At 41.3% G+C, this 12,508-nt stretch overlaps 1 pseudogene; it reads right to left on the bottom strand.

Annotated features, from left to right (window-relative positions):
* Positions 1-4,417: 4,417 nt before the first annotated feature.
* Positions 4,418-4,978, bottom strand: LOC148040166 (actin-85C pseudogene; annotated as a pseudogene).
* Between the last annotated feature and the right edge of the window lie 7,530 nt (positions 4,979-12,508).

Genomic DNA, 12,508 nt, shown 5'->3' with positions numbered 1-12,508 from the left:
TTTTATTTTCAAAGACTCATATCTTCTGAATAGTGAAGAATTGGATGAAGCCTGTGAGATGACAAAATATTCTCCCCATTCTCCTCTTTGAATTTCATGAGAAGAAATTTGACCAAATTTTACTCTGTTTGATCACAAATCAGCTTCCAAAAGAGATCTTATGCTTAAAAGTTAGACAAATTCTAACAAAAAAATATCATCACCAAAAATTTTCAAAATACTTAAAATGATCTAAATATAATTTCCAAACACTATCTACACATATGTTAGAAAAAAGTTCAATATGACTTTTTTAGAGCAAATCACAACTGTCCTCCTTCTATTCATGTATCATAGTAGGCTCCATCCAAGGCGAAGATCCTAAGGGTAGCTCAAAGAACTCTAATTGGGTGAAAGATAGATTGATGATAGTATTAGAGTGATCTTCATTTTATAGCTTGAGAAGGTAGTTAGATTGGCATATCCGACCATGTTATGAATCTTCCCTAGTCGGTTAGAAAATATCCATGTTCTCACATGGCTTGACAACTTACCCAATATCCATATTCTCACATGGCTTCTCCTCATAATGGGGGCTTGATAACTTACAGCACTATGGATCATTGGTTGCACCTTACAAGGTTGGGGCATTGAGCATATCTAAGATCCCCCAGCAATGTCCACTTGTAGGTGAACTACATTCTCACTCCAATGCCAAGTTTCTGAAGATGAACTTGAAGGAGATCCTTTGTAAGATCTCTGGTAAAAATAACTACTCAATTATCCCATCCTTGACAAACTCATGTACATACTAATACTAGATGTCAATGTGTTTGGTGCATGCATGAAAAACTAGATTTTTACCAATAGCAATGCAACTTTGATTGTCACATCTTAGCAGTGTTAGATCTTTATCATATACCCCCATATGCCATGGGATCCTCTTAACCATACTGCTTCATATGTAGCAAAGCAAGATGCCTTGTACTTTGCTTGGGTAGAAGATAATGCCACAGTTGGTTGCTTCTTACTAGGTCCAAGAGAATTTTCCTAAGCCTAAAGAGAAACAATATGTGGAGACTAATTTCTTGGAATCACTATCACTTGCCCAATCTGAGTCATAGTTCCCCATAAGAGAACTTCTAAGACTATATGTGATACCATAGTCAAGAGTTTCCTTCAAGAATCTAAGCACCCATATCCCAGCTTTCCAATGACTTTTTGCTAACAAACTCACCCCCTCTAGCCTTTTTAGTTGCATTTGGATTCTCTTCATCTCTCTTACGCTTCTCCTCAACAAGTACATCTGCTCCATGAGACTTAGCCAAGTAGGCATAAGTAGTGTACCTGTCAACATGCGAATCCCAACCTGTCTCAGATCTGATGCTAGAACCTGCACTAGTCAAAACAGTCTGCTAAATTTTCCCTTTGTTTGCCATCTCCATAGCATAGGTCCATAATGCTGACTGACTCTCTGAACCTTTCTCAATCTGGACTCCATATGCAGAAACATCTCCTCTAGCTGCCACATAAGAAGTACGCGCAACCATGTCATCTACTAATTTCTTCAATCTGCCTTTCCCAAAATTGGTAGCAAGCGGAGCTTCTGTTTCAGTCAACCAGATCTTGCCATCTTGTCCCCAAAATACCAAATTCTTCCTCCTTGCATCTTGAAAAGATTCACAATCCCTGCAATGCTGATGGTCCGTACTATCACACCAAATACATGTTCGATCTCTCCTAGGTGCACTAGGAGCACTTCTAGGTGCATTAGGAGCACTAGAAGAAATAGTAGACACGGTCGAAGCAAACTGCTCTTTCAATTTTCCCACCAATTGCTTTAACTAACTCCAGTGTCAAATCCGTTATGCCTTTGATTATGTCATCAAGAGAGGAAGGAACCAACGGAGCGGATAATTTTGGAGTAGAAGGAGCCGGCATCGGTCTTAGAACAGGAGGAACAGGAGGAGTAGAAATAGTAGGCATTGGCATAGACCAAGAAACTGGCTGAGGAAGAGAAGAAATGATAGGGATAGAAGTAGACATAGGAGCAGAAGATGGTGTCGGTGTCATAAATCCCTTCTGTAGGTGGGTCTTCCATATCCGCCTCTTGGTCAAAGTCGAGACCGCATCCTGGGCATCTTGTCAATCTGTTTTAAGACCCATAGGCTTCGTGCGATCCTCAAGAAGCTCTCCTAATTCTTCTTGAAGAGCAAGATCTGTAGCTTGCAAGAAAAGCTCAACTTTCTCAACATCCAATGCTCTTTGTTCAATGGCATCAAGCTGACTATACCTCTCTTCAAATTCTCGTATCAATTCTGAAGCAGCTAAGCCTTTGTTTGGCATGTAGACCCACTCTTGGAATGACCGCCGTGTAGCCATCCCAAAGTCCTCAAGAAAATACTCCTCTTTCAGGGCATTCTTAAAATCTTACCAATGCGAATTTTGAAGAAAAAGATCAGTCACTTTTACCCTCAAGGTGGGTGCAACAAGGCGAAGAAAATATTTACTCATAAGTCTTGTCGGTACTCCAAAAAATCCCATCTTAATCTCATACGTCTTCAAATAAGTTGATACATTACAACCATCAAATAGCTTTTTTTCATTCTCAACTGCTTCAATCGCCTTAGTCGCGCTGATTGCATTCTCCTGCTCCGAATATAGTTGCCTTTGTTGAGACAACTGTTGTTGATGTAACTGCTGCTACTACTGCATATACAATTGTGTCTGTTGATTTTGAAGTTGCATATACATAGACATATTCTACAAAATCTGCTTTAAATCATCTGTAGAAGTACTTGAAGCAGAAGTCGATGATGAAGCTGAAGTAGAGGACAAAGCAGGAATCGTAGAAGAGGCTGAAATTGATGCTAAAGTATCTCCCATCCTGAAATTTTTTTAATGCGACGCTTTCACGTCGGGTTCACCAAAGATGTCAAAGGGTTTTCGAAAGCAAAGTCGCAACCACAGAGGACCTTGACTAATTTCAGGATAGAAGATCAATCATACGAATAAGCAAGATGAGAGGATTTGTGAGCAGCAAAAGCGGCAAAAAATAGAGGGTATGTTCAAACTCCGAATGGTAGAAAACATTGCATTTTGCAGAGACGTTAGATGCCCATTCAAGTGAATCTGCTGTGGAAAATCTACTCGAATACTGGAGTATTCATACACCTTGTCTTCCCATGAAACATGAAACTTGATTGCTTACATGTACACTGCAATCAATAACATCCTTCCAGTAAATACAAACAATGTATATTGCTTTTGGTCATTCTGAGAATGTCCACATGAGACTTGGCATAAAATTTGCACATCCACCCATTCCATGGCAAAGCAACAAACCCATGAAGTCCAATCTATTGCAGTCACACTGCATTCTTCTCTACTTGGACAGTCAATCTCCACTTTGAAATCCATATACAGGTCCATCAGTAATTGCATCATCTTGCTGGCTGACTGTACTTAAATTTTGTATTCTCTGAAGGAAAGAATGCCAAAGAAGTAATTCAAAGCAGTTGTTGCTGAATCCCAGAACTAGACTGAGTGTCCTTCGAATCTTCCTCAGGTAGAGCTCATGATCTGATAAAGACTGTGTGACCAAGGAACAAAACATGACTAGTACAAACTAGTCTCCAACCAAACTGGAAGTAGGTGCTCCAGCTCTGGATTCTGACACTTGTAGTTCCAACCTACCTACAATGCACAAACTCCCGATGGTAAAAGTGGCACAGCACCTTGTCACTGCCTGTGACTTCCCCCAGAACTTCCCTTCAATTCTCTGTTTTCGTTCTATCCCTTGTAAGAGGATTACATAAAAAATACAAGCATACAAGTTGTAGTATTTTGCATACCCCTCGTTGGTTTGTTTGAAGATCAATTGCTTCGGGAGGCCAAAATCGTTGATTGGAGTGAATTATGGATCCAGCTGAGCAATTTTGCATGAGAGATGTTGCCGCAGCAGGCACAGTGGATGATCAGGCAAGATCAAAGAAGCGCAAAAGAAAGACGTCGAATTGCAACAGTCTGCACGAAACGTCGAGCAATCTCTCTGTAGACATCTTTTCTGTCACGTATCTACATCGATTAGAAACGCATCAACGTTTTTCCTCTCCCCTTTCAATACCTTTTGCATCTTCCTATTTGTTGAAGTCTCCGTCTTTTCTTTTAGATCTTCCTCGTTCCACCTTTTGGTTCGTCCTCCAGAGGCTTCACGATCATTCTTAGCCTCCTTGGTCTGTAGTTGAAAAAAAACCAATGCAATCTGCCGTTCCAGTATCAATGCCTGCACTAAAAATGGTCTTCAATATTTTTTTAAAAATTGAGCTTTCTTCTTCTGGAGACACCTACCACACGGGCACGACCATCTTTGATAAAAAAGAAAAGCATTTCCAACGAATTGGATTCAGTAGATCAAGACGCCCAGCCTCCTCTGCTATCAGTGCCAGCCTGGCAGCACGGGCCAAAGCTTTTCCATCATATCTCTGACAATCTCCCTTTCAGCAGTTGTGGTCAAGGAATAACCTCATTTTGTTAGAATCTTCATCAATGCATCAGTCAAGTCTCGTCTAGCCAAATCAAGACAAAGAATAGCATGTGGTAGTGAATAACCCTCATATATAGGCACAGTATGGGTCACACCATCACCAGAATCCAACACAATACCAGTTGTCCTGCCACTGGCATATAGTGAAAGCACAGCCTGAATTGCAACAGACATAACAGGCACATTGAATGTATCAAACATTATTTGTGTCCTCTTCTCTCTATTGGCCTTGGGATTCAGTGGAGCTTCTGTGAGGAGGACTGGATGCTCTTCAGGCACAACACAAAGCTCATTGTAGAAGGTATGGTGCTAAATTTTCTCCATGTCATCCTAGTTGGTAACAATACCATGCTCAATGTGATACTTTAAAGTCAATATTCCTCATTTAGATTGAGCTTCATCACCAACATAAGCATCCTTCTGCCCCATAATCACCATAACATCAGTGTGCCGTGGTCAGCCTACAATACTTGGAAATACAGCTCGAGGAGCATCATCTACTTTATTGGCTTTGCATAGTCCAAGAGTAACCATACCCATAGTGAGACTATCTGGATGCATTTCTACTTTTTGCATTCTGTTGTACATTTCCAATGCATCATCAAATCTTTGTGCCTTGATGAGAAAGTTTTTAACACAATTGTACGTGAAGCTAGCAGGCTCACAACCTAGATCACTCATGCGATCAAACAGTTGCAAATCCTCCTGAATGTGTTCTTGTTGGGTATATCCTCCAATCAAAGAGCTCCATGTCACAACATCTCAATTGGGTAGTGTATCAAAAATAACATGCGCATCTGGTAGGTTTCCATACTTGGCATACATGCCAACTAGAGCATTACAGATAAGTTCCTCTTGCTCCAACCCCCTCTCCACTATACTGCCCATGCAGAACAAATGCAAACACAACGACTAAGTATGTACAAAGTAACAAATTCCACACACACAACTTTCTGGTGGATTCCACACCTCGGATGCGCAGCAGTATGACAACAAATGATCCTTAAGGTAGAAACCCTAGATCGTTACTTGCATGAGCGTCCAATTGACCCTACATTCCGTGAATGTGGGTAGGACCTTTGGGTATGAGGGTTTCGACTTGACAACAAGCGTGAAACTAGGCCAAATGCTTAACGTGCTAAACCCTAGTTAGCACTTGGGGTATTTATCATATTGATTGAGCCATGCCTATACGAATCCCTTGTGGGTTAGGTGATTTAGTTAATTCAGTCTACTTGTCTTGTGACAAGGACGAACCATTCCTAGAGATGTTAAACTTGATCTAAAGGAGAAAACTAGTTGCAACATGTCACAATACATGTAAACACACAATTCATTGCACCATTAGATTTGCAATAACCCTATCCTTCCTTGTTAAAATCAAAACGCATGATAAATTGAAGGATAACTTACATAGGACCTACTAGGACTTACTTACAAGAATCATGCCTACAACTCTTTTTCTAAGCTTTAGAATTTCATGCTTTAATAAACCATGCAACCTTTTCCAAATGCAACTTGACGAAATGAAGCTTGTGAATATGTAACATGTGACCCTTAGATACAACAACCTCGAAAATGAAGTTCATGCGACTCTAAGACTAGTATTGATTTAATCCATTTCCAAGCATCCTTTTCCCATTCAACTTACAAGACTGGAGTTCATTTTCATGCCGTGAAATGGAAGTTAACAATTTCCTTGTGCGAATCATAACGAAGGGAATTAGTGACTAAATGCAAGTTACTCCTTTCCTTCACGGCCCATGCACTTAACAATTTCATTCCTTTGCCTAAGTAATAGGCGTTTAGACTCATTACTTTGGAAATGCACCAAAATTAGCAACATGCAGCTAATCTCCTAAGACAGACAAATCTAGAAATGCAATGTTCCAATTTCATGACATGCACCAATCTTGTCTAACGTTCAAAGAGATAATTTATCAAGTGTACATTTATCGCTGCCACATGCATTAACGATTAGCGCAAAATGCATTCTTTCTTATGAAATTAAGCGTGCCTAAATCATTTCTTTATGTGAGAGTAACTCGAAAAAAAAACTTGGACTTGTGGGCTTGGGGAGATGTCCATGTGAATGTTAGGAGAACAATCTCCCGTAGGCGTGCCTTGCGTCTTCTTAGGGGCCATCGTAGGCATGATTACGGACTTCCAGTTTGCCTTTACCCTTACACGATCGGTGAATTTTCTCCGCCTTGGTAAGCAGCCTTAAAATCTTGCTCTTCTTCCTCGTACATAGGAGATACCTTCATCGAACTTCGGATCTTTAAAAGGCCGGGGCTTGTGAGACTTGGGCTTATGGGAATGGGGCTTTACGAGAACTTGCAGGAATGGAGCTTTACGAGGGCTTGTAGGAATTGGGGTTTTTACGAGGAAGCTGCGGAAATAGAGCTTAATGAGCTTGGTTTTAAACCCACAAAGGCTGCAGGAACAAGGCCCAAAGCCTTATCCCTTAGAAGCTGTGGGAATGGGCCTTATGGAAACCCCCCCCCCCCCCTTAGAAGCTTAATAAGAAGCTTCTGATGTCATAGAACGTGACGTAAGTAATTACTGGGGAGGAGATGACAAATCGGATGGCACTACTGGCGAGGAGCAAGGCAGCAGTCGGCATTGGGTGCAGTAGGGCAGCGGCTACGGTGGCTACAGCACGAAAGTGGCATTTTTCCCCAGCATGACGACTCCTCCTTCCTCCCCGCCAAGGCTAAGGGGGGGTTTATATAGGGCTTAAGGGGGTGGGGAGAGAAGCTCCCCACATGGCCTCTGCATGGTTTCCCCCTCCTCATGCAGCCCACAACTGCACCTAGCCCATCCCTCCCCACACTCCCTCTCCTCCAGCCATGCATCGGCTGGGGAAAAGGGATAAACATAAATTTTTTTTGCATTAATATTATCCATTTTGCCCCTCCCAAGAGGGTGTTTTCCTGCGGTTATACGGATTTGAACCCCCAGGCTCTATTTGCCAATGCGGAGGTCCCGTTTTCATGCGTGCGGGTTACGGATTAAACTGCCGGCAATTATAATGCAGAAGATAACCTTGCACAGGGTTTACCTGGCATGCAGGGAGTCAAGTTCGGTAATATTTTCGAGCAGGAATATTACATTCTCTCCCCCTTGGAGGAATCGAGATGTCCTCATCTTGAGAAGAACTGGGGGTATGGTAGGTTGAGAGTGCTTTCATCCATCTAAGTGGCATCCTCCTTGGGATAATCTTTCCATTGGACGAGGCATTCTCTCAAGGTTTTGGATCTCAATTGTCTCTCTCTAGCATCTAAGATCCTGTCAGGCTGTAGCTCAAGGACTCCTTGGCTAGGCATAACAACTTGTTGGTCATCAAGTACATGGCTAGGATTAGGTACATACTTCTTTAGTAGGCTGATGTGGAATACATTATGAACCTTTAGGTTCTCAGGGAGTTGCAGTCTATAAGCATTGGGTCCTAGGCACTTGAGGATCTTGTAGGGTCCACAATACCTTGGACTTAGCTTCTTGCAATCTCCTAAGGATAGGGAACTCTTCTTTGGGTGTACGCGAATGAAGACCATGTCTCCTTCATCGAAGGTTCTATCTTGACGTTTCAAATCCGCGTATGCCTTTTGTCTATCCTTGGCGGCTTGGATGTCCTATCTTATAGACTTCATTTGGTCATTCATCTCTTCCAGTATTTGCCTTGAAGCTTCAACCCTCAAGGTTGGATTTGAGAAGTTTAAAGGACTTTGACAGTCATGCCCATACAATGCTTGGAAAGGGGTCATTTGAAAACTTTGTTGGTAAGAAGCATTGTAGGCAAACTCAACCAGTGGCAAGTATTGAATCCACCTTTTTGGTTCAGGGCAGCAATGTGCCCTTAGCATATCCTCGATGACTTGGTTGATTCACTCCGTTTGACCATCGGTTTGGGGATGGTAAGCTTTACTAAAACAAAGTTGAGTCCCAGTGGCTTCAAAGATAGATCTCCAGAAGTGTGATGTGAAGAGAGAATCATGATCACTAATGATTCTTCTGGGCAACCCATGTAGCTTGAATATCTCCTTGATGAACAACCTTGCAGTGTCTAAGGCTTTATAGTTTTTCTTAACAGGAATAAGGTGTGCAACCTTAGTAAGCATATCAACCACGACCATAATGGAGTTGTATCCTCCCTGTACCTGGGGTAGACCAACAACAAAGTCCATACTGATGAATTTCAATTTCATTTGGGGAATTTCAAGTGGTTGCAACTTTCCTGGCATTTTGTTATGTTCGGCTTTAATATGCTGACAAGGCAAACACTCGGTGACATATTTGAGAACATCACCTTTAAGCCTCTCCCAATAGTAGCTCTTCTTGACTACATTGAGGGTCTTGGCATAGCGAGGATGTCCTGAGAAAGGGGAATCATGAGCTTCCCAAAGTATCTTCTGCTTGAGTGACTGGCTTGCCGGTATACATGAATCTCGTTCTATAGTAGACAAGTCCACTATTGATAGAGAATTCATGATACTTAGCATGTAGCTTTTGGTCCTGATCCTTGATAGGGATCTCCCTTAGCATCCTTTGATAGGTTGGATCATGGCATGCTTCTTCTCTAGCTAGCTCAAGTATTGGATTGTTTGGCATGGATACCTTTGTGGCTAGAGATCTAGCTGTTGCTGATGGATTTTGCAAGATTAGAGAATTAAGGAATGCCTTGCAAAACTGAGTGCATCGGCAACCATTATTTAATTTCAAAATCATACTCCTCCAGCACTTCAATCCACCGTCGTTGCCTCATGTTGAGCTCGTTCTGGGTAAAGATCCACTTGAGACTTTTATGATCCGTCACTAGAGTAAACTTATTACCCAACAGGTAGTGTCTCCAAAGCTTTAGAGCATGGATGACACCTAACAGTTCTAGATCATGGGTAGCATAATTCTTCTCATGGCTCTTTAGTTTTCTTTAAGAGTAAGCTACAGGATGACCTTCTTGCATAAGCACACATCCTAGGGTAAGTGTGCTAGCATCAGTTACTACTTCGAACTCCTTACTGAGGTCCAGAAGTTTTAGGATAGGTGCTGATACCAACTTTGCTTTAATCTATCAAAGCTAGATTGTTCGGCAGTTGACCATGCAATGGATGTTTGCTTCTTCAGTAGATCCATCAGTGGTGCTGCAATCATAGCATAGTCTTTGATAAAGACCCTATACCACCCTGTCAATCCAAGAAAACTGTGTATTTCTTTGACAGTTGTTGGTATTGGCCATTCTAGAACATCTCTAACTTTGGCCAGATCCACATGGACTTTACTATATTGTATATATAGCTAGCTCATAAGCCATGATGTTTATGTCCATAGCTAGGAGAGCAAGGATATGGTCACAAGTAGGGGACAAGGAGGTGGATCCATGATAGTTGGATCTGAATATTCGAACTATTTAGCAGAACTACGAAAGCCCGCAAAGCCATAGCTGAATGTGGTTGGAACCTACTTACTATTGAGTGTTGCAAAGAGGCCTCTAATGACCTAATCAACAAAGAAATCAAGAGGGAAAATAACTAAGGAGCTAGCTAAGAAACTAACCAGGAAAGGTTGCGTAAGAGAGTAGAGGTTGTTGCTCAAGAGAGTAGAGCATCACATCCACTACATACATTCTAGCCACAAGTGTGGTCACAACTTCAAGAAAGACAATCAAAAAACTAACTTTACCTAGTATGAGTTGATCACTCTAACTTTCCTCAAGATATAGAGTGTGAAAATGACTAGGAAACCTAAATGATCCACTCTCTACTTTGAAAGTGGAGGCTCTGTAGTAAGAATGTAAATGTGTCATTGTCTTATGTTTAGTGACCCCAGCTCATCATGTTCTCTCTCTCCTCGACTCACAAGCAGATAGTCATCAAGATATTTAGTTAACTTCATGTCTATCTCTATATCTATCCACCAACTCTCTCTCTCATGCTCAAACTTAGTGTCCAAAACCTTCCTACATTTCTCAATGTTGCTAAACCAAGTGATACAACTCTTGCAAGAGAAGAAATTTTATGATATTCTCTAGTAAGGATTATTTTCATCGTATCTCTACTCTAGTTTCTACTTCCTATTTTCTATCTTCATCTACTATATACTCTCTTATCCTATCTCAGTTCTCCTCTCTACTCTCCCTCTCTCCCCTCTCCTTTATGTTCTCTTTTCTCCCTACTTTCTCTCTTCTCTCTCTTTCTACTCTCTATTCATTTCTTCTTTCTCCTCTTTCTAGTTAGAAATTGGGTAGGGACGTCACTACAACAAAAAGGCTCCATAGACATGCTTGTAGACGCAATATTTGAACTGTGATAAAAAATGTTGGGCGCGTTTATTACCGCGTCTACTGCCGCGTCTACAATTTCGCGTCTAAAAGTGCACTTATGGTCAGAGTTACACGCCCACGTAGATCCGCATATAGACGCCCGTATTGACGCGCTACGTAAATATATAATCATATTTATAAAAAAGTGGATATATTTATAGTGTGTGTCTATACATGCGTGTATCTATGCATCTAAAAAAGTGTTTACTCTGCAAGTTTTTGACGAGAATAGACGCGCATTTATCTTGCAATTTAGATGCGCTGATAGACGCGCAAAACATAGGTATGAAAAAAAAACAGAGAGCATGTAGCCACATGCTCTCTGGTTTTTTTCCCCCCATCAACATCAAATTGTATGCTTAGGGAAAACAGAGAAATATTATTTCAAAGATTTTTGTACTGAAAACAAAACAATGTATGTAGAACACAAAATTTCATATATATGGATGAAACGTTTTTACATGATGAAATCTAGTGCTTGTGACCTCAAGCATAGTCATGGTCGCAAGCACTAGCTGAAAGTAATACATATCAAAAATGAAAATTACAAGCCAAGGGAAGGTATGCATGCATGGGGCTCCTCTACATCTCTTCAAAAGAGGAATCATCATCGCTACCACCACCGCTGCCTGTGCCACTGCCGTTGCCGCCACCGCTATTGCTAGTTTCCCCTTCGCTATCCTCAACTGCATCAGGATTCACCTACACAAAGGATTAAGATATATACATACCATTACAAACAATAAATTAGAGTTATCTATACTTTTCATGTAAAAAATAAAACATACCTCTTCTGGTGGTGGAATCCTCATGGCACGATTATATTGCTCCTCAATGATGAGTCCCTCCTCGTAGAAATGCTGCCAAGTGGACGCCCGGTTATGACCTCAGTGGTATCCTACCTCTCTAGGAGTAGGCATCCTACCAACAATATGATACTACAAAACAATGTGAACATACAACGTATTAGAACACACTACATAATGAAGTGAAATAAATTACAAAATTTAATTTAAAAAAAGAAATCAAATAATACTTACAAACTCAGCCTCCCATGATTCCCTACCACCTGATTCATAATGCGACAATCCCATGGTTGCCATCTGGATACGTCGCGCCTCTGCATGCTGGCGACTTGTCATTTTCTCCGCTACTCTCTTCTTGGCCTCTTTCCACTCCTTGCGGTGGCAATTGGGTGGTTGGCCATATCCAGGGTGCCCTTGCTCTTGTCTCCGTAGTGACTCCTTGCCGTGCGTCATAAGGTGAGACCTCTTGTTATGAAGCGCGTCTCTCACCTTAGACCGTCCCCAATCATCTTAGAATCGTGAATTCTCGGTATTAGGGTACCTTCTATATACTGCTTGTAGCACCTCTTGCCACAAACCATTTTTTTGGTGCTTGAAGGGAATCATTCAATCTTTGTATATGGCATGCACGACACTCCTTCTCTAAAACAACCACTACTTTCTGAGTAGCTGGGAGGATTGACCGAAACCTACTTGTCTTCAAAAAGAAGCAAATAGGAATAATAAGTACAGAGAGGATGCATTATTAAGGGTGACATATTCAGACAATCCTGAATTTCATCTTTATTCAGACATTAAGGAGCTACCTCTACATCAATTGTAAAGGATATGAGAACAAGGCCGACTAATCCACTCCAT

Source organism: Lygodium microphyllum, chromosome 2 (genome assembly GCF_053477565.2).
Source record: "Lygodium microphyllum isolate KBCC chromosome 2, Lygodium_microphyllum_v1.1.10, whole genome shotgun sequence".
Lineage (NCBI taxonomy): Eukaryota > Viridiplantae > Streptophyta > Polypodiopsida > Schizaeales > Lygodiaceae > Lygodium > Lygodium microphyllum.
Note: the sequence above shows the minus strand (reverse complement) of the source record. Positions and strands in the feature narration are given on the sequence as shown.